The sequence below is a fragment of the Mus musculus genome, chromosome 18 (assembly GCF_000001635.26).
Source record: "Mus musculus strain C57BL/6J chromosome 18, GRCm38.p6 C57BL/6J".
NCBI classification, from domain to species: domain Eukaryota; kingdom Metazoa; phylum Chordata; class Mammalia; order Rodentia; family Muridae; genus Mus; species Mus musculus.
This window is the reverse complement of record NC_000084.6, coordinates 66633812-66657138: the sequence shown is the minus strand read 5'-3', so window position 1 is coordinate 66657138 and position 23327 is coordinate 66633812. Positions and strand designations below refer to the sequence as shown.

The window sequence follows — 23327 nt, the reverse complement described above, 5'->3', positions numbered from 1 at the left end:
CTGGCTCCCGAGACTCATGGTGGCTGCTGCTGGAAGGGTCTTTGAAGGTCACTGGGATTAACGGGAGACTTTAGGTACCTATGAGAAGTGACAGACAGAAGTACAAGTCAATCTGTCAATACCATCTAGAGCCAGGGCTTCTCTTCCTAGCAACACGTTACTGGTTGGCTTTCTAGGAGATGGTAGTTCTGTCTGGAGTCACAGATACTGTCAGTCAGCAAACAATACTTTTAAGGAATGCAGAAAAGGTAATATTCCACAATGGTGAATACAATCCTGAATTCTGTGACCAAAAGTAGCCCTTTCGAGAAATCTGGAGTGTTCAATTAAGTTTCTTGTATTGCTCTGTCTTAGACAAGAATTCATTAGTCTGGAAAGACAGAGTGGAAAGCCAATTAGTATTTTTTTTTTCATAAAGCACAATCACAGAGAATTAGGCGGGTTATTGTTCAAGGACACTGGAGCATCATCATTTAAAATACAGCTCATCCCTCAATAGCTAGAATAATTTGCATGGCATCTTTTAATGACAGGTGCTGGAAATGATTGAAAGTCTCCATCTTGTGACTCTGCTAATAACAATGCTCTTTATTTTGATGGTCACAAGCCTTCACTTTCCCTTCTCCAAGGTCACCAGGCCCGGGTCAGTTTTCTCTCACAGCTTGGGTATTTTTATTTATGCTTGAACCTTTAGCTCAGCTATCGGGATATTTCTTGATGGGGATTCAAACAACATAGACATTGTTTTTATTGAGGCATGGCTAACAGGAGAGAGCTTGCTTACAATCCATCTTTTCATCATGGACATATACTGACCCTCTAGAAACCCAGGGCTGTTGTCACACAAAGTGTTGTCTAACCAGCGAAGGAATGGTGTGACAAAGAGAGCCGTTGTGTTCTTCACAGAAGTGTAGCTACAGCTGCCACTTGCAGTGACTTCCACCCAGCCAGCAGTGAAGTGGGTTTCCGGAAGCTCTCTTCAAATGGAAGGTCATTGTTTCAGACCTCAGTTAATGTATCATATCAGCCCATTTAGTAGTCAGTAAAACTAGTATATCTGATGAGCAAAGCAAAAAGCCCTGGGAGTGCAGGCAGAAATGCTGAGACAATCTGAAGACACTGGAAGTGGGAGACACATCAGAACATGAGAAACAGTGGCATATGTGAGAGACTTAGGTGCATCCCTGCTAGAGTCAGGAGAAGAAACCCTAATTTCCAATGTGACTGTATTTATAAATAGGAACTTCAGGTAGATCATTAAGTTTAAAGTGAGGTCAGACACAGATCCAATTCTCGAAGATAAGAAAGGCCTTCCAATAGGCCAACCTACTCCATAGGGCTCGCTCTCCAAGGAAGCTGACATTCCAGAGCCGGTAGTCAATAATGGGTAAGACCCAATATCCAGGGGCAACCTAAGACAGGCACGGTTCCCTATGCTGGTCGCCCCCTGAGGTAGGGTCCACAAGGTCAGAATACAGAACTCTGGCTCCCACTGAGTTGCCAACTTCCAAACTAAAAAGGGTGGATCTGTGGGAGTGAGTCAGCATGTTCTCACTAGCAGCCCGGAAATGGCGCATACATGCGCAGCAGCTTCTGTGTTTACTAACCCCGAAACCTTCAGGAATGCTCAGAGAAGAACAAAGAAAGCATCTCACTTCATGAAACTCAGAAGGAAGGTGAAGGTGATGTGGTTCCCATGGGATCACCTCAGGGATGTCACAACGAGAGTCAAGAGTGGGATGCAATCTTGTCTTACTTGCAGGGAACAAGGTTATATTGTTCCTGTTTCACGGATACTGGAAGAAAATACCAGTCTCCCAGGACAGACAAGAAATGAAGTGTGTGAATCACAGGAACAGCAGAAGGCTGGATATCAGCATGCCTTGTGCTACCAACACCCCTCAGGGAGATAGGGAGAGCGGTGAGGACTGCACTCCCTAACGAAGCCAACGTTTTTTATAAGGTGAGGAAAACATGGTCTGCTCTTTACTTCACCAGGCTATAATCTCCTTAGTGAGCCTTTTTCCACTGCAAACTACCTTCCAGCATTAGCCCAGAACAGACAACAAATGGTACCCTGCACACAAAACGTACGGAAGTACTTGAGTCCTGTTGGGAATTCTCTCTCCCAACAACTGAAATGAGATGTTAGTTGAGTATAGCAGTGAAGGTCAGTCACAACCTAATCTAGGACACACATTAATTACTTCTTTCAGTCAGGTTTACTGGAATCCACAGAGTGGCTAAGAGCAGGCAGGGGGACCTGGTTTAAGACCTTGAAACAGTCACTGCTCATGCGCAGCTGTGAGGTCAGAGTCTTATATGCAGATGAGATAGCTCTCTGTAGGTGGACCGTGTATCCCCCCAGATGCCTCAGAAATAGCTGGGATCTCCCTGAACCTGAGTGTCTTCCAGATGATGGGAGCAGAAATGAGAGAGTGCTGCAACACCAGGAAGAGATTTGCCTGCCAGGAATTAAACCCCTAACTGCCTGTTAATACCTCCACCTCAAGTAACACTGTCTATTTGGAAACAGACTTCCTCACGTGGAAGGCGAGCTGGCCCATCGCCTCTTAGCAGGATGCTTAATGGCACTGCTGGACAGCTCTGGAAGTGCTTCAGTAGAACTGAGATCTTGGAGCAAAATGAGGTAGGTGACAGGAAGTGACCAGTCCATGACCATAGTGTATAAAATTTGGCCCGCCCAGCACTTCGCTATCTAGCCTGTCACAGCGACGGAATATATATATATATGATCATTAGGTTTGAGAATGATATTTTAGGGGAGCAGTGAGAGGACTCAGAAGTAAAGGCGCTTGCCGCCACACCTGACAGTCTAAATTCCATCCTTAGAACCCACAGAGAAGAAACAGGAAACCAACTCCCAGAAGCTGTGCTCTGACTTCCACGCACGCTGGGGTGCATGTGTACAGCAAAGTTTGAAGGTGGAGGTGTGCTAAGACATTGGAACACTATCAGATGTTCACAGATTTTTCCCATGCAAACTGCTGGAATCCGGAAAGGCGATGTATACGAACTCAATCCGTTCTCTGGGTTTTCACACAGTAATGCCTGCTGAGAGTCAGTAATGGAGCCGAGCCTCCCGGACGTGGGATGCATTCAATGCCTGGGAGGACGGGCAGCTGAGCAGGAGTTATGATAACCATGCTGATGAGTCTTGAGTTATTTTTGCCTGACTGTTGCTATGGTAACGAAGGAAGAGCAAGCCGGCTATAAAATCATTGATGTTTCCCCGTAAAGACTTTCTGAAACTTTCTATTTGTTATCATGGATACCCAGTTTATCACCAGAACATTTTCTAAATATCTATCTCTTCGTGTTAGGATTTTATGATTCCTTCTTCAAAATTCCGGGAACATATCACCTATAAAGGGCAAATTTGTTTTTATCGTTCCAGGAACTGGGTGTACTCAAAAGTTTTAAAAATATATATATGCGTGTTACTACATAGAATAAAGAAGGGAAATGTGGTACCTTCCAGATTATGAAGTTCTTCGCAGATTCCATAGTGGACAAATTTGTAATATTTTAAATAAAGCATGAAGAGTCCTTACCGTTCTGGACCAGAAAGAATATTAAGTAAATTCTAAAAAAGGAAAGCATTACCCACGCCAGCGAGTCTGCCCGTGTTGTGTCCATCAGAAATCAACTGTTGATTCAGTGGTCCCATAAGCCGCACCTTTTCCTTTATATCACTAAATAATAATGATAGCTAATCATTCTATATATTCAAAATGTTTATTAATAAAGGGAAAAGAGGCTAGTGCTACAGTGTATGCAACATCTGATGTTTCATTTTTGTCTAAAGAAATGAGGATCTGTAGTTTTTGCTTACCTTTAAAAGAGATTTGAGAGTTCAAAAGACTTTTCTTTTTTTCATTTAAAAAGGTTTTCTAATTTTCAGTGACTAATTTTGTTAATGGTTTCATGTACATATATAATGTGTTCTGATTACTTCCCCCTACCCTCTCTTATCTCCCTCCCATCCCTACCAACCCTCCCACCCCATCATCTCTACCTGTCCTTTTCCCAGATTAATGCTTTTGGGTTTTGTCTTGTAACCCATTCAGTTTAAACAGGGCCGTCATTATGACCCCTGGATTGGAGGTCTCCATTGGAGCCTAGTGAGGTCACCAGTGAGGGCACAACCACAGGCAATGACACCCCCTTCCCCTGACTCTATCATAGCAAATGGCTCAAGAGTGAAGGACGGGGCCCCTGGGCCCTCCTCTGTCCATGCCTCGAAGTTGACAGGCTAGCTAGTTCTTTACTGGGACATTAGCATCTGCCAGTATTCATTCTAAGTGATATGCATATTAGTTCATTTCAGGCTTGCCACGAGGCAGGGATTCTAGAAAAACTACTTGGTTTCCTATGTACCAAGATACAGATTAAATATTTCACTTGAGGATTCAAGTTTAAAAGGAGCAACACCAATTTCTCAAGCAACATGCTATGTTTCACCAATGAGAAAACTAAGGAAACAGAGGAGTTTCTTGGAGTTGGGAAAGAAAGGAAACAGACCACACTAGAATCAAAGATGCTTCTAGGAGGAGCAAACAGATGTTCTCATCAGCGTAGCAGTAGCCACTCTGCAGAACCGAAAGCTGCAAAATGTCAAATAAAACATTTTTATTTCTTATGCAAAATAATCTCAAGGCCTGGCGTTTGGCCTGGTGGGCAGCTGTCCCACAAATGTCACAGGGAGCCAAGACTCATCCCAGCTGGTGGATCCAACGTTTTTAGGCACATGGATTCAAAGCTGAAGTGATCATTAATTTCCTGTTCTTGCTGTAACAAGCTGGCATTGACTTCATGGTATAGAGCAATATGAATATATTATCCATGTATTTGTAGATAAGACACATCGTTCTATGGTCAGCGATCGGGGTGTTGCTGGGCTGTATTTTGTGGTGTAGGTACTGGGGAAGAGTTAATGTCTTCTCCTGCACATTGCAAAGTCTTCCTGCTTTCTCAGGCTAATGGCTGCCTTATAGCTTAAAGCTAGTGCTTCAGGGCAGCTTTCTTCAGGCTGCCGTCTCTCTGGTTCTCTCTTTTCCCTCTCTCTTCTTCACCGAAGGACTCTGCTTCGCCCAAATGATTCAGGATATTCTCCCTAGCTCTGTATAGCTCATCTATCAATGTGATTTTCCTTTGCTATGTAGCATGACAAAAATAGGATTCTGAGGATCGAGATGTAGAATCTGTTCGAGGGCCCAAGCCCTACTTATCATAACTTCTTATATGGAAAAAGAGCAATAGGGGTCATTGTAAGTGGTTATATGGAGAAAGATGATGAGTCAGCTATACTCAGCATTTATGGACCAGGTCTGCCTAGGGTGAGCACCTCTCCTGTTCAGAGCCTACTAGTGAAATTCAGCTTTGTAGCCATATTAAGGCAGTCTGCCTGTACCCAGGAAGGGAAGTAGGTCAGAGCAAGAATAATTTGAGCTATGGAGTATCCATTCCACTTGGAGCTCTTTACACTTCCCCCCTGCCTGCTCTTAGCTCCTCTTCCTTTTGAAAGCCTGGCTGTCTCTTCAGATGTACACAATTTCCACCTAGTAATTACGCCATTTTCGTATGGTTTCTAAGCCAGGAGAGCATGAACACTAGCATGCTTGTCCTCCAGGTCGCCTACAACATCTGTTTGCTCTCACCAGAAACATCTTTGCCAGCTCCTGACCCTCATTCTAACACAAACCATTTCCTCTCTTTCCCAACCCCAAGAAACTCCTCTGTTCTCTACCCCAGATGCAGAAAAATGTCTCTGGGTGTTCCCTTCATATCAACCTACCGCAGTGCCTACCGACTCTGCGTTTACTCTAAATGTACTTATTTTAACTAACTAAAAATACAATGTATGAGTAACCAGGTGTGCTCAAATGGCTTTGCATTACTCACGCGCAGGGGGGGGGGGGTATAATCTATAAAGTTAGTATGAGGCTGGATTCCTACATCCTCTCCAGCTATTACGTCTTAACAAATCATTGCACAGCTTCCCACGACATATGAAAGTGAACACCTGCCTCCAACTGGGAAGGCACTGACGGCCCAGAGTGACTCACACAAGTTCATTTTGGTGAGTCTAGTAGGGCTTATTATGGAGCTATGGACTAAGGGACAGCTATGTTCCCCCAAACTTCTCAACTTCCCAACTATTCAGTCTTGTTTTATATGGCTCTATGTCTATAAAATTAATGTAAACCTGGGCTTAGAGTTATGCTTCATGTCAACGCTACAAAAGGCTCAGGTAATATACTTCATGAACAAAATCAGTGAAGCTATATGTTACTCCACCCTTGCCCTTATTGGGTTATGCCAGCATTGCCAAGATCTGTCCAACAATGAAAAGAATATGCTAAAGTTTGGCACCTAGAACAGGTAAATAGCAGCTTTTGGTGGGGTGCAAGCGTTCTGGGTTGGAATCAAAGGACTAGTCTCACTGCAACAATTGATATAAAACTCTAGTTTCTTTGTTTAAAGACACTTTTTTTTAGATTTGTAGTGTTGATTCATTAGCAATGAACTCATTCTGTGGGGGATGTCAGAAGATGACTCTGTGTCATAATACAGTGTTCTTGTTTGCTTTCTATTGCTGTCATAAACATTATGACCAAAAACAGTTGGGAGAGAAAAAGGCTTTATTTATCATATAGTTTATCACAAAAGGATGCCAAGGCAGGAACTCTAGGCTGGAACCTGTAGGCAGGGCTGAAGCAAATACTATGAAGGAATACTGCTTACTGCCTTGCTGTCATGGCCAGCTCAGCTTGCTTTCTTATACAGACCAGGATCACCTACCCAGGTATGTCACTACCTGTCTTAGGGTTTCTATTCCTGCACAAACATCATGACCAAGAAGCAAGTTGAGGAGGAAAGGGTTTATTCTGCTTACACTTCCACATTGCTGTTCATCACCAAAGGAAGTCAGAACTGGAACTCAAGCAGGTCAGGAAGCAGGAGCTGATGCAGAGGCCATGGAGGGATGAGTCTTACTGGCTTCCTTCCCCTGGCTTGCTCAGCTTGCTTTCTTATAGAACCCAAGACTACCAGCCTAGAGATGGTCCCACCCACAAGGGGCTCTCCCTCCTTGATCACTAATTGAGAAAATGCCTGACAGTTGGATCTCATGGAACATTTCCTCAACTGAAGCTCGTTTCTCTGTGATAACTCCAGCTTGTGTCGACACAAAACCAGCCAGTACACTGCCCATGGTGGTCACATCAATTTCTCAACTGGAATTCCCTCTTCCTAGATATCTGTAGGTTTGTGTCAAGAAGACAAAACCCAACTAGCACACATAAGCAGGTAATAGCTCAGTAGAATAAAGAAATGACCCTGTTCCACAATGGGGATGAAGAAGACCTTCAGGAATTTACAAAAACAATGACTGAACAGCTGAAAAGTCCTGAGGGGGAGCTGACCACACACTGGAAGAATCCAGCCCCAAACTAGCTCCATACACTAGGCTTCCTAATACAGGGAGAAAAGACAGAACTCCTGCCTAAAAGATAAGCTGGGTAGCCCTGACAAAAAGAAACTGGTAGGCACACACTCAGGACAAGGATACAGCTCTCAGGGATGATAATAAGGTCAAGGCAATATTACATTCAAATAGCAATAAATAAATAAATAAATAAATAAATAAATAAATAAATAAATAAATAAATTAGCAAGAATGAACATAATCTCCAGGAACTCTGGACTATAAACAAGAAATTAAAGTTAAGAATCCATGAGATCTGAGTCATTCATCTCCTTCTGCACCCGCTCTAGAAGCCATCAGCTATGGAGAGCTAGCTTCTGCATCCTTATCACACTTTTTAAGGGTTCCCTTCAATGGCTGCCTGTTTGGGCTACTACTTTTGGGGAGTTTGGGGATCTGGGGAAGCCTTCCAGGTCCCTCTTTCTCAACTGTGTATCTGTGATCATGGATACCACAGCAAAAGTATCTTCCTTGCTCTTGATAGTCCCTGGAACCACAGATCATGGGCTACCACGTGGTTTCTGGTGACAGCACAGATTGCAAACATGGCCTTTGGTGGCAGTAGGCCCACCCACTGACCCAAGCAAGGCCCTTGGAGGATGCTTGGACTCCAGACATCAGCATGGCCTCGGTGCAGGCCACTCACATCAATACGGCCCTGGCACCAGCATGCCCCGTGGACATCAACACGGTTTCAAGCTGCATAACAGATTAGATATCCACATGGCCTTTGGTGCCAACACAGGCCATGGACAATAGGATCGTGGGTCCAGACATGTCCTTTGGAGGCAGCATAGGTGCGGACAGCACCATGGCTTCAGGTGGCAGTGCAGGCCACTCAGATCAGTATGGCCCTGGAAGGAGGGATGGCCCATGGACATCAACATGGCTTTAGGCTTCAGCACAGACCACAGATGTCCTCATGGCCTTCAGTGGTAAAACAGACCACAGACATCATCAGAGATTCTGACTGAGGTAGGATTAGGAGCCCAGACATGGTCCTTGGCAGCAGCACCAGAGGGGAATGGGGGAGGGGGAGTAGTTGTTTGTCCTCTCTCTCTCTCTCTTTTTTTTTTTTTTTTGTGGTGGCAGGGAGGGTGGGGTGACATGTCACAAGGGTGGAGGTCAGACATTGTAGGACTGGAAAATGAGTGAGACCAGGGTGCATGATATGAAAATCAAAAAAAAAAAAAAAAAAAAAATCAACAAAAATACCATGGTGAAAAAAAAAGTTTAAAAAATCCCATGAGATTTTTTTTTAAAGAGCTGTGACTAAGACTAAAAGCATAGAAAATATTTGATAAAATTTTAACAGAAAAGTCTCCCAAATCTAGGCAAAGAAATGGATATCCAAATGCAAGATACAGCTAGAAACCCAAAGACATGTGTCCAGCAAGGGATACTCTTGTGACATATTTTATTCAAGATGTCAAATATATAAAACAGAGACATAATCTTCCACTTTATAACGATTATAAGTAAAGCTGTTAAATTTTTCTGGACTAATCCAGCATTTGGAATTTTTTTAAATAAGTGAATGTCTTATTGACAGCAACTAAGTGAGTTTGTAGTACTTTTACCATACAATAAATTCCATCCGCTCACTATACTTGTCTGAGTTGCCCTACATGCCAGAACATTTTTAACACTGTCTGTATTGTGTACTGTTCTTGTAAGTTTGCTCTGAAAATCCATTAAACTATCTTTTTTAAAAAGGTTGCAAGGGAAAAACACTAACTGACCTGCAAAGGCAAACACAGGGTAAGAGCGCTATCCATGTGTCATCATCCTAAAAGCCAGGAGTGCAGGGAACACTGTGTTTCAAGCCCTAGAGGAGCAAGATTGCCATCCAAGACTGATGTGTCCAGAAAAGCTATTTTTTAAAATTGATGGCGAAGGAAGGGCGTTTCGACACAACTGCACACTGAGGCCATTTGTGACCACCAAAGCAGCACTGCAGAAGATGCTTAAAGGAACACTATACAGAGAGGATAAAGGAGGCATCTGAATGAATGCACAGAAAAGAATAAACATAATGAAAGAGAAGGATGGATCAGCAAAGAGAACTGGAGAGGAATCCAGCCTGCCTGTCATGCAACAAAGCCCTACTACGGATAGGAGAGGAGGAAAAGAACAAAGCATCAGCACCTGGAAATGTCTGATAGTGAGGACAGGCAGTGCTCCCCTGCATCCCCATGAATCTGCAAGAAAAGTGAGCTGGGAGTTGGCTGGCAGATGCAGAATAGGCAGCCTTGAAATCATATGCACACAAACAACGTAAATGGACTCAGCGGGTTCTACTTATGTGTGTGTATATATAACTAAGATATAATATATGATATATGATGTATGATAGATGACATGTGATATAGTAAATATATACTATATAGTATATAATTAGTATATAGCATATACTATGTAATATATGATATATAATACATGATTAATATGTAATATATATTATATTATTATTGTAATATGCATTAGCATAGTATTAATAGTATACAATGTGTAATGTATATAAAGTAGTATATAATGTGTAATGTATAATAGATAATATATAAATAATATTATACATTATACTATATCTTATAGTATTATTTTATTGTATATTACATATAGTATAAATTATAGCATATATTGCATATTATATATAAAATATATAATATATGTGTAATGTGTAATATATATTTGTGTATATGTGCATATACACATATATATCTGTATATACATATATTTGTGCATATGCATACTATATGTAACATGTATAATCAAAGAGAAGGAGGCTATCAACTTGAGAGTGGGGACATGGGAGGGGTTCAAGGTAGGGTAACTAAGAGACCTAGAGGGAGGAAAGAGAGGAAGTGATGTCATGCTACTTCAATCAAAAACATTTTTTAAAAAAATAAGTGATAAGCGGGGCAGTGGTGGCGCACGCTTTTAATCCCAGCACTTGGGAGGCAGAGGCAGGCAGATTTCTGAGTTCTGGTCTACAGAGTGAGTTCCAGGACAGCCAGAGATACACAGAGAAACCCTGTCTGGGGGGAAAAAAAGGTGATAAACGTGGGAAGACAAGAGGGAAATCTCAGTCAACAACAGACTGAGATTTTTAAAATATACACATATTTTTAAAAAATCAATCTGAGTTTTGTGCAGTTCACAAATGGTTCCTGAAAGGCAATTTCAAAGTGAATGTTTCTCAAATATTCTGAGCGGTGGCTGCTTCATTAGTAAACATGTAACACCCGATCAAAGGAATGTTCGGCTTGGATGCTTGAACTTTGGTACGCACGCTGAATTTTTATATGCACCAGTTTCTTTTATGTAGAGAGAAGTGTTTATGAGTCACATCAGTTGGGGATTCTGTGCTTGCTCCTTCCATCCCCCCCATCCCTTATTTACTCTTCCCTTTTTACTCCTCACTTTCCCTCATGTGTGTCCCTCATCTGTGGGCCTCATGTGTGCCATTATTTTATTTCTGTCTACATCCTAAACTTCGACTCCTTGGATAAACTTCAGCTGACCACCTGTTTTAATTCTTTCATTCGAACATCCATGACTAGCAATTCTGTTATTCTTAATTATGTTTTGGCATTCGGAGTCCTGGAGACTGAATCCTGAACTAGGTGTGCTCTCTACCACTGACACATCCCAGTCTTTGGTTTTGTTTTGTTTTGTTTTGTTTTTGTTTTTGTTTTTGTTTTTGTTTTTGTTTTTGTTTTTTTCAAGAGAGTGTTTCTCTGCATAGCCCTCCCTGTCCTGGAACTCACTCTGTAGACCAGGCTAGCCTCAGGCTTACAGGGATTGGCCTGTCTCTGCCTCCCACATGCTGGCTTCCTACCTGAGGACTAGCTCTGATAGTACCAGAAGGTGCCACACAAGCTTGCAAGGGAGGGAAGCAACCACTAGACCTACACAGCTATGACGTCTATGAACTACAACAATGACCAGCATGGCACATTGATCCTGAGAATGCAATAAATAGTAGCATGCATAGCTTGTCAGTAACCAATGGTTCTCTAATTGAACTTAGGACACACTCAACAAGAGGAAAATCATGACTGGTACTGGAAGCCTAGCTAACAACCTGGGCTAGTGAGGTCATGTATCTCAGATGAAAACCTACAACGGATACTTTCCTAAATGAGCATGATTCTTAGCTGCATTCTAGACATTTATCCCTATGCCACATATAAGTGTACCTCTCACTTCCCATCAATGAAACCTCTCCTGACAACAAAGGTGAACCATTTCAGAAAGCACAAGGGGTCTTGTATGCCCAGACCCAATGGATACGTCTACACCTAAATATCAGATAACATCGCAGAAGACGGGACAGAGAGGTTGTAAGAGCCAGAAGAACAGGATATTTGGACTGAGACTGCCTCTCCTAGAAATGTTAGAGAACTTACACTCATCAATTCTCACCAGCAAGGCTGCCTAAACAAGACCTGAATGAGAATAACACCAATAGACATGCTAACATTGAAGTTGAAAAATCTCACAGCGCCCCAACCACAGACAAAGAGCTACAGGCAACCAATTAATACTGAAAACTAGAGACAGTAGTCTTTCCCAGGGAAAACTCCCTGAATTGGCCATTCAATACCAAGTGGTGAACTCAGATGGCATACATACAAGTAACATTTCCAACTAAGCGAACTGTGTTTATGATTTAGGAAGTGTGTTTGTGTGTGGGATGAGGTAAACTAATAATTAAAAAAAGAGGTCAGATATATAAATGTGAGAGAAAGGAGGAGGTTTATGGGAGGTTTTGAGAGAGGAAAGAGAAAGGAAGAAAAGATGTCATTATATTTTAATTTCAAATTTAAAAAAAAAAAAAAAACATGTTTTAACCTGGCGTGGGGGGTGGATATATACAGTATTCTGACTCGGTAAGCAGAAGGGATTGCCACCAAGTCTGACAAACGGAGAGAAACAACCGCCATAAGTTGTCCTCTGACCTCCACACATATACAGTAGCACGTGCATTCACATAAACATGCACAAAGAAAATACATATATTATTTTTTTATTTTAAAGGCCTTGCAGCCTTTCCTTTTAGAAAAAAAAAGACCACAAAACCTCACATCGAGCAAGGGATCACTCTCATCCCCAGGCCCAGAAGTTTTCTGCCCTGTGGTTTATGCAGTGAATTTTTTTAACACATTGCATTTCATACATGAATATTTGAGTATGGAGTAAGAAAAGTGACACTTTGATTTGGAGACAGCCTAAGGTGACTCTGTGGTTCCTGCTGCTGTCTTTTAGATTGAGGGAGCCACTCCCAATATGTCCTGAAGCTTAATCCTGGGAAGTGGCCACTAGACCTCCCACTAGGTCCTGTGAGATGCCTACGCCTGGGTTGGCGTTTGCCTTCTTTTGATATTTCTTTCTCACTGGGCTTGGTGCAGCACGAGAACTGCACCTACTAGCTTTGTCAGAGGGAGCATCTCCTGACTCCTGAACAAGCAAAGGTTCGTAGGGTGAGATCTCCAGGGATCTGGCTCGATGGCAGTACTGTCCCCACGGGGTGCTGATGTCCTTTTTGTTGGGGAACTGAGACCGTTTATATCTCTCAATACCAATGGTTGTTAATTTATGTGTTGTTGATTCCTCTTATTTTATTGTTATTGCTCTCTCTGTGCGTGTGTGCGTGTGTGCGTGTGCGTGCGTGTGTGTGGTGCATGTATGTAGTGTTTATGTGGTATGTATTAAGAGTGTATGCATTTATTTTTGTGTGTACATTCACCTATGTGTGCTCATTTAGAGACCAGGAGTTCAAACCAAAACCTATTTTTTTTATCACTTTCACATGTTTTCTTTAAAAGAAAGAAAGAAAGAAAGAAAGAAAGAAAGAAAGAAAGAAAGAAAGAAAGAAAGAAAGAGAGAAAGAAAGAAAGAAAGAAGCAGGATCGCTTATTGCAGCTGGAGCTCCACCATTCAAGTTAGAATAACTAGCCAGTGAACCGCTGCTGCCTGTCTCCCACACCAACACTGAAGTTACAATTGTGTGCCACCCTTTCTGGCTTCTACAGGGCTACTTCAGATCTAAATGCAGATCCTTGTTCTTGGGCAACAAGCACTTTACCCACTAAACCATCTTCCCAGTCCCCCAAAGTGAAAGTCTTACATGGTGTTAAAAACAATGTAAGTTTTTACAGCCACTACACAAAACTGTATGTTGTTTTTAAAAGACTAAACAGAAAGGTTCTATGAGCTGGTAATCCCACTCTGGGGATATACCCAAAGGAAGAAACTTACTGAGTTACCCATAATTCATAGCAGTCAGGGTATGGACTCAACCTTATGTCAATCTAATATCAAGAAGATAATAAGGGAAATGGGGTACATAGCCACAGTACAATACTATTCAACCATCGAAATTCACAGAACTCACATTTGGGGAAACACAAGTGGACTTAAAGGTCATTATGTAAAATGAAGTAAGTTATGGGTACTTGCTGGGTTTGTGTCAACTTGACACAGAGAGGAAGGAGCCTCAGTTGAGGAAATGCTTCCATGAGATTCAGCGGTAAGGCATTTTCTCAATTAATGATCAATGGAGGAGGGCCCAGTCCATTGGGGGTGGTGCCATCCCTAGACTGGTAGGTGGTCTTGGGTTCTGTAAGAGAACAGGTTGAGCAAGCCAGGGGAACAAGCCAGTAAGCTTCCATGGCCTCTGCATCAGCTCCTGCCTCCAGGTCCCTGCCCCGTGTGAGTTCCTGTCCTGACTTCCTTTGGTGATGAACAGCAATGTGGAAGTGTAAGCTGAATAAACCCTTTCCTCCCCAACTTGCTTTTTGGTCATGGTGTTTTATTAAAGCCATAGAAACCTTGACTAAGACATCACGCATCCAAACAAAAAACAAAACAAACAAACAAACAAACAAAACAAAAACCACTGCCTGACTACATGACCCCATTCATGTGTATGATATCTAAAAGAGCTGATCTTGCAGAAGTCTGGAATAGAGGGATAGTTACCAGAGACTAGGAAGAGAGGAGGAGTGGGTAAATATGTCCCAACATATACAGAGGAGAGAAATCAGCCCAGGTGTTTTAAGGCTCAGCAGAGCAGACAGCCAACTCTAGACCATTCTGTACTACATGACGATAGTTCCAAGAAGTTTAGTATGTTCTCCATATAAAGAAATGATCAACATTTAAGATGCCATACAGGCTAATTGCCCTGAGATGTACATTGAGCAACATGTACACAGACCAAAATGTTGCCTTGTATCTTATTTATATAAATAAGTATAAAGATAATGTCCATAAAAAAATAAGTAAATAAAAATCAAGCATGCCTGCACATGTCTGAAATGTCAGGACTTAGGAGGGAGAGCAAGGAGGATTGCCATAAATTCAAAGTCAGTCTGAGCTACTTAAAAAGGACCTTTTCCAAAAAAGTAAAGAAGGCAGTAAAATATTTGATACTAAGTCCACAAAATTATGGCTGCTCTCTACTCCATATAGGTAGAAAGATATACACAAATAGAGTGGGAAGGGGGCAGTGTAGACCTTGGTTCAGGTAAGAGCTGGAGGAACTCAGAAATATCTAAGGGTAACTAGGTAGAGGTAGGTGGATAAGATAGAGACTTGGGGTGACCTCTGTTTTCAGGGTCAAGCAGCTGGGTGGAAGCTTTCTGAATTAAAGCACTTAAGACTTCCGCTGCTTCCCTGTTCAAAGCCAGGACATAGATAGAAGCTCAACCCTTTCTGGGCTCCTGAGCCAACAAGATCTGGATCCATGACTGAGATCAATGGCAAGAATTGCTTCATGGTGAATTGGAGTTTGAAATGACAATAGTAAGATGAAGCATGGCCTACATCTGGCAAGCGTATGTCAGAACAGCCATCCTGAAGGTAAGCTGTCAACAGTAGGCAGCTAATCTCTCACAGGCTCATTACAGATCTTCACTGTAGTGACTCTGGAGTTACATCAGCTCACCTCCTCCTTGCAAGGGATTTGTTAGCCAGAGGAGCTGTCTCTGTCATCTACATCCCCATAGATACCCAGGAAGCAACTGCCTTTAGTGCTGGAGATGAGGGGTTATTTCCAAAGATGTTCACAGTACAGAGAAGTTTAAGGTTTTCTCCAAAAAGACCTGAAGACAGCATGCTGTAGTTTCATATGACTTCCAATGGTCTGGTTTTGATTTTCAAACACTTCACAAATAGAACAGCCAGGAAGTGATAGATTTTAAAAACGATGTTCATGACTATTTCCAAATTACCTTTGATAGGGCCCAGGATAATTTTTCACAAAGTACTTAACAATTCTCAACAACATTTTATTATGCTTTAATGATTTTGTTCTCTTAATAGCGGTAACATAAAATGCACGTAATGGGTATTGTCTGAAAGAACGAATGAAATTCAAAAAGGAAGATTCAGCACCTTCATGTCAGAGCTTCAACTGTAATGTCCTCAAAATGAAGACTTCTGTCTAAAATATCAATTGATAAGGGATTTTTAAAAAAATACATTATTAGCTCCTGGGTGCTAGTGGCCCATGCCTTTAATCCCAGAAAGCAGAGACAGGGGTATCTCTGAGTTCAAGGCCATCCTAATCTACAGAGAGAGTCCCAGGACAGCTGTGGCTACGTAGAAAAATCTTGTCTCAAAAGAGAAGAAGAAAAGAAGAGGAGAGAGAGGAGAGGAGGGGAGGGGAGGGGAGGGGAGGGGAGAGGAGAGGAGAGGAGAGGAGAGGAGAGGAGAGGAGAGGAGAGGAGAGGAGAGGAGAGGAGAGGAGAGAAGAGAAGAGAAGAGAAGAGAAGAGAAGAGAAGAGAAGAGAAGAGAAGAGAAGAGAAGAGAAGAGAAGAGAAGAGAAGAGGGAGAAATATGATATTAATCAATATAATAAAATGTTTCCCATATGGAGTTGTTGGGAGAAAACTTAAAAAGTAATGGACCTGAATGAGTGTGAAAGTTGAGAAAATTATAAAATTTTAGATAACAAAGCTATTTAAAGGATGTGACTTCATCACCAGTCAATATTAAAGAACATGTTCACAAGGAGAGAATGGCCACTCTGGTGCCCCCCCCCCCCAGTGTGAGAGTGTATATAGATGTTTGGGAAAAGTGAGAGAAGATAAGAACATGTATTTATTAATTCACAATTGGAGTGACAGAAAATGTGCCCTTAGGGTATCAAAGAGCAGGACTCACTTCAAGGACAGCGAAATGAATGGTCATTTAGCTCCAGCTTCCATAACCACAGAAGTCTTTCTATATGGAGAGATACATGCACAGAGAAAGAGACTGACACATTGGGAGACATATTATGAAGTTGGTTCACAAGATTATGGAAGTCAAGAAGTCTAGGGCGATCCCTCGGCTGTCCCTGAGTTAATCATGGAATACTTACTTACTAGCTTAAACGGGAGGTGTGAATTACTGGTTTCAAAGAAATTGCTTTAGCCAAATAAAATATAGAGTAATCTAAAAGTTTCTATCTCCTTTATTAATTTTTTTAGTTTTTTTATTACAGTTATTTTGTGTGTGCGTGTGTGCGTGTGTGTGTGTGTGTGTGTGTGTGTGTGTGTGTGTGTGTGTGCGCGCGCACATGCACCTGTGCCATGAAGAAGTCACCATGGCGTGAAGAAGTCAGAGGACAGCTTCTCAAGGTTCTCTCCTTTCACTGTGTAAGGCTGGGGATGGAACCTGGGTTGTCAGCCTTGATCATCAGATTTGGCAGCAAGCACCTTTACCCACTGAGACATCTCACTCACCCCGTGGCCCTTTTCTATAATACAACCAACCTGACTCACAAAGGTTAATTGTGACCACTGTGGGGGTGGGGGGGGAAGAGACAGGATTTCTATGTTCACACAGGTCCAAAATCGAGACAAAATATGAGGAGATATGAAGTTTGAACACTTTAAAAAAAGAAGTATATAACAGCCAGCAACTGTGACAGTGAGGACCGTATTCTACATAGTCCTACATCCCACTCTTGCCTCTGAGCCTTTGATTCTCACTTTTGTTTATCTGGAACCAATGAAATCCTTTCAATTCCTTGAGAACTGAATGAGCTCAAATGCTTCTCTCCAACTGCCCGAGAGTCACACCAAGATCACCAGCCTGTCAGTATGTGATGATCTGTATATGTCTGGCCCAGGGAGTGGCACTATTAGGAGGTATGGCCTTGTAGGAGTAGGTGTGTCACTGTGGGCATGGGCTTAAGACCCTTATCCTAAATTAACTCAAACAAAGCAATGGCCTTCCTCTACTCAAAGGATGAACAGGCTGAGAAAGAAATTAGAGAAACAACACCCTTCACAATAGTCATAAATAATATTACATACCTTGGTGTAACTCTAACCAAGAAAGTGAAAGATCTGTTTAACAAAAACTAAAAGTCTTTGAATAAAAAAATTGAAGATTTCAGAAGATGGAAAAATCTCCCATGCTCATGGATTAGCAGGATTAATATAGTAAAAATGGCCATCTTGCTGAAAGCAATCTACAGATTCAATGCAATCCCCATCAAAATTCCAACTCAATTCTTCATAGAGTTAGAAAGAGCAATTTGCAAATTTATTTGGAATAACAAAAGACCCAGGTTAGCAAAAACTATTCTCAACAATAAAAGAACTTCTGGGGAAATCACCATCCCTGACCTCAAGCTGTACTACAGACCATTAGTGATAAAAACTACATGGTATTGGCACACACGCAAGCAGGAAGATCAGTGGAATAGAATTGAAGACCCAGAAATGAACCCACACACCTATGGTCACTTAATTTTTGACAAAGGAGCTAAAACCATCCAGTAGAAAAAAAAAAAGACAGCATTTTTAACAAATGATGCTGGTTCAACAGGTGGTCAGCATGTAGAAAAAATGCAAATTGACCCATTCTTATGTCCTTGTACAAAATTCAAGTCCAAGTGGTTCAAAGACCTCCACATAAAACCAGATACATTGAAACTTATAGAGGAGAAAGTGGGGAAGAACCTCAAAAAAACATGGGCACAGAGGAAAAATTCCTGAAGAGAACACCAATAGCTTATGTATGCTGTAATATCAAGAATCGACAAATGGAACTCATAAAATTGCAAAGCTTCTGTAAGGCAAAGGATACTGTCAATAGGACAAAAAGGCAAACAACAGATTGGGGAAAGATCTTTACCAGTCCTACGTCTGATAGAGGGCTAATATCCAATATACACAAAGAACTCAAGTTAGACTCCAAAGAACCAAATAACCCTATTTTAAAAACGGGGGAAAAAGTTAAACAAAGAATTTTCAACTGAGGGATATTGAATGGCCAAGAAACACCTAAAGAAATGTTCAACATCCTTAGTCAACAGGGAAATGCAAGTCAAACAACCCTGAGATCCCACCTCACACCAGTCAGAATGGCTAAAATCAAAAACTCAGGTGACAGCAGATGCTGAGGAGGATGTGGAGAAAGAGGAACACTCCTCCATTGCTGGTGGGATTGCAAGCTGATTCAACCACTCTGGAAATCAGTTTGGTGGTTCCTCATAAAATTGGGCATAGTACTACCTGAGGACCCAGCTATACCACTCCTAGGCATATACCCAGAAGATGCTTCAAAATGTAATAAGGACACATATTCCACTATGTTCATAGCAGCCTTATTTATAATATCCAGGAGCTGGAAAGAACTCAAATGTCCTTCAACAGAGGAATGGATACAGAAAATGTGGTACATGTATACAATGGAGTACTACTCAGCTATTAAAAATGATGAGCTCATTAAATTCTTTGGCAAATGAATAGAACTAGAAAATATCATCCTGAGTGAGGTAACCCAATTGCAAAAGAACACACATGGCATGAACTCACTGATAAGTGGATATTAGCCCCAAAGCTCCAAATAACCCGGGTACAATTCACAGACCACATGAAGCTCAATAAGAAGGAAGACCAAAGTGTGGGTGCTTCAGTCCTTCTTAGAAGGAGAACAAAATGCTCACAGGAACAAATATGAAGATAAAGTGTAGAGCAGAGACTAAAGGAAAGACCACCCAGAGACTGCCCACCTGGGGATTCATCCCATATACAGTTACCAAACCCAGACACTATTATGGATGCAAGAAGTGCATGCCAAAAGGAGCCTGATATGTCTGTCTCCTGAGAGGCATTGACAGAGCCTTACAAATACAGAGGTGGATGTTTGAGGCCAACCATTGGACTGAATGCAGGGTCCCCAATAGAGAAGTTAGAGAAAAGACTGAAGGAGTTGAAGGGGTTTGCAACCCCATAGGAAGAACAACAATATCAACCAACCAGACCCACCCAGAACTCCCAGGGACTAAGCCATCAACAAAGGAGTACACATGGCTCCAGCTGCATATGTGGCAGAGGGTGGCCTTGACATGCATCAAGGGGAGGAGAGGTCCTTGGTCCTATGAAAGCTCAATAGATGCCCCAGTGTAGGGGAATTGAGGGCTGGGAGGTGGGAGCGGGTGGGTGGGTGGAGTAACACCCTCATAGAAACAGGAGGAGGGAAGATGTGATAGGGTGTTTCCGGGAGGGAGGGAAACCAGGAAAGGGGATAACATTTGTAATGTAAATAAAGAAAATAACTAATAAATAATAATAATAACAACAACAATAATAACAACAACAATAATAATAATAATACTCTCATCCTAGCTGCCTGGAAGCCAGTGTTCTGCTAGCAGCCTTCACATGAAGATGTAGAACTCTCAGCTCCTCCTGCACCATGCTTGTCTGGATGCCACCATGTTCCCGCCTTGATAAGAATGGACTGACCCTCTGAACCTGTAAGCCAGCCCCAATTAAAAGTTGTCCTTATAAGAGTTGCCTTGGTCATGGTGTCTGTTCACAGCAGTTAAACCCTAACTAAGACACTGTGTCTCTGTATGGTTTCCAGCATGCTGAGTTTCTCTGGCTTGGTGGTAGTCCAAACCCAGGACTAACTCAACTTGTTTTAATTTGCAATTTAAGGCTTGATACTCTAACTTGAACACTTCTAAGTTTAAATCATCTAAGAAAGCTCAAATAGCATTTCCATCTTAAAGCTTTGCAATGAAGTATAACTTAACTCATTATGCCTATAACTCATTATAGGTGCTCTGTAGATGTCAGGACAGATATTGCTGTCCTACTTGACATAGGAAAACAAAAGACACTAAATGTCAGGCTGTGTGCCTGACGCCTTCGCCATCTGGGAAGGCTTATCCAGAAGGAAGGGATCAGTCACAACTATGTCAGTGGAGGATCATCTAGCTGAACACGCTATTCATAAAAGAAAATTACAAAACAGTCTGTCGGGATAAAAGAGTTTCTGAAATCATTTGCATAAATAATACTCTACTTTCCTGCTTTGTATTTCAACAGCCTCTAGACAGGTAGCTGTTGTCCTTCCAAATCTATAATGCACGCCACATAGTCTACACAGAATCATTTTAAGGCAGTCATCAAGTATCTATATTCCCTCACTCTCTGTCTCTCTGTTTCTCTGTATCTTTATCTCTCTCTCCCTCTCTCTCTCATACACACACATACACACATAAACATGTATATACACTTCTGTGTGAGCACACATGTGATCAGCAAACCTATAAATATTTATATTAAAATATTTTAAATTGCAGAAATGTAGTTACTAAGTTTAATCTCTCTTCTCCTCGCCCCGCCTAGCCCCGCCCTGCCTCGCCTCGCCTCGCCCCGCCCCGCCCCGCCTCGCCCCGCCCCACCTCGCTTCGCCTCGCCTCGCCTCGCCTCGCCTCTCTTTTTAGAGAGTTGACTTTAAAACATAGGATACCCACTTTAAGTCAAATTTCTACTGAGCCCCTCATGATCTTTTATGAGTGAGTACCAAGGACTTGCATTTGATAAACCAGACAGCGCTGTCCTCTGGAAGCCAGAAACCAAAAAGCATGCAGCCAGCACAGCAGGAACAGTAAAACTACACATCACAAACCTGAGACTGTTCCCAGTCCAGCACCATGGAAGTGGGTGTGAGGAGCACATAGCTGGGAGCCGTTATCTAGGGAGAGAGCCAAGAGTACCCAAGTGGAAAAGAGCTACGACGGGGTTCCCGTAAAGTCTGGAAAGGGTAAGGAGCACATCGGCTTCAAATAGACCACAAGTCAGTCATCCAACAAAAGGAACCAAGAGCCTTTCCTCTCTCCGTGTTAAGATCGTGGCAGAACCATGTAGAGACTGTCATATCCAGGGATCCACCCCATAATCAGCATCCAAACGCTGACACCATTGCATACACTAGTAAGATTTTATTGAAAGGACCCAGATGTAGCTGTCTCTTGTGAGACTATGCCGGGGCCTAGCAAACACAGAAGTGGATGCTCACAGTCAGCTAATGGATGGATCACAGGGCTCCCAATGGAGGAGCTAGAGAAAGTAGCCAAGGAGCTAAAGAGATCTGCAACCCTATAGGTGGAACAACATTATGAACTAACCAGTACCCCGGAGCTCTTGACTCTAGCTGCATATGTATCAAAAGATGGCCTAGTCGGCCATCACTGGAAAGAGAGGCCCATTGGACTTGCAAACTTTATATGCCCCAGTACAGGGGAACACCAGGGCCAAAAAGGGGGAGTGGGTGGGTAGGGCAGTGGGGGTGGGTGGGTATGGGGGACTTTTGGTATAGCATTGGAAATGTAAATGAGCTAAATACCTAATAAAAAATGGAAAAAAAAAAGATCGTGGCAGAACAAAAGAGAGCAAATCAGACCCCCTAGAACTGGAGCTATGGGTGTTTGTGAGCCACCATGCTGTTGCTGGGAACAGAACCTCTGGTTCTTTCCAAGAACAGCAAGTGCTTTTAACCTCTGAGCCACCTCTCCAGCAAACCAACTGATAGTGATGCCCAAAAGAAACATAATTTCTATTGCCATCATGTCTCACCCAGTCCTACACTCACGGCGGTTATACAAAGACAAGTGCAGTTCTGAGAAACAGTCAAGTTGAGGAGACACACTGTACCCACATGACGATGTTAGCGTGAAGTAAGGGGGTGGGGCAGTATAAGTGGAGGACCTCCAGAAACCTGAGAGGTCAGAGATATCATCATGGAAATGAAAGCTCATCCAGGGAAGTTTACCCAGCTAGCTCACCCAATGCCACATCCAGCAGGGGGCAAAGCCACCTTTCCTTCGTGAATGACTTCAGGGCCAGCTCTCCAAAGATGCCCAGGTGAGGGAGGGGCCAGGTCTGCACAGCCCCTCAGACATCCGCATGGCCCCAGGTAGCTGCTTGGATCAGAAATGTTCATCTGGCCTTTGGTGGTAACTGACCTCTGCTACTGCAGGGCCATGGACCCAGAGATGGCCCTAGGTAGCAGCATGGGCCAGGACCTCCCCATCATTATCAGCTACTTACCCCAGGCTGTTTCTCACTAGTCTCCAGCTCCACCTCTCTTCCTTGTATGCACATCCTTCTACTTCTCTTTCTCTTCCATCTCTCCACCACGTGCTCACCCTAGTGGTTCCATAGGCCTCTCTGAGTGTCTGGGGTTGTCTCTGGAGTGCTATGTCTCCCACGCACCCCATTCCACCCCACCCCACCCCACCCCTCGTACCATGTGGCAATGGGCAGGGATCGTCTCAGGTGTGGTCTGCCATGAGGCTAGACTGGGGATAGTCTCAGGTTTATTCTACCCACCAGGATGTGTGATGCTCTTGCGCGCACCGGACTCGACCAGCAAGAACGACGCTGCAACAGGATCCTTCTGCACACGTTTATTGGGAGAGCTTGATTGCAGAGGCGAAAAGACTTCGAGCCCAGAACTGGTGCTGCTTTTATAGGCCTAGGAGAGGCGTGTCTCATACCCGGATTGGTTATGCAC

At 42.7% G+C, this 23327-nt stretch overlaps 1 long non-coding RNA gene across 1 annotated transcript; it reads right to left on the bottom strand.

The window, feature by feature from the left end:
* Window positions 1-23234, bottom strand: Gm41762. The gene is made up of 3 exons (XR_877508.1): window positions 23144-23234; window positions 22862-22960; window positions 1-78 (listed from the first exon to the last, which is right to left on the bottom strand). It is a non-coding gene; the product is annotated as a predicted gene, 41762 (long non-coding RNA).
* Between the last annotated feature and the right edge of the window lie 93 nt (window positions 23235-23327).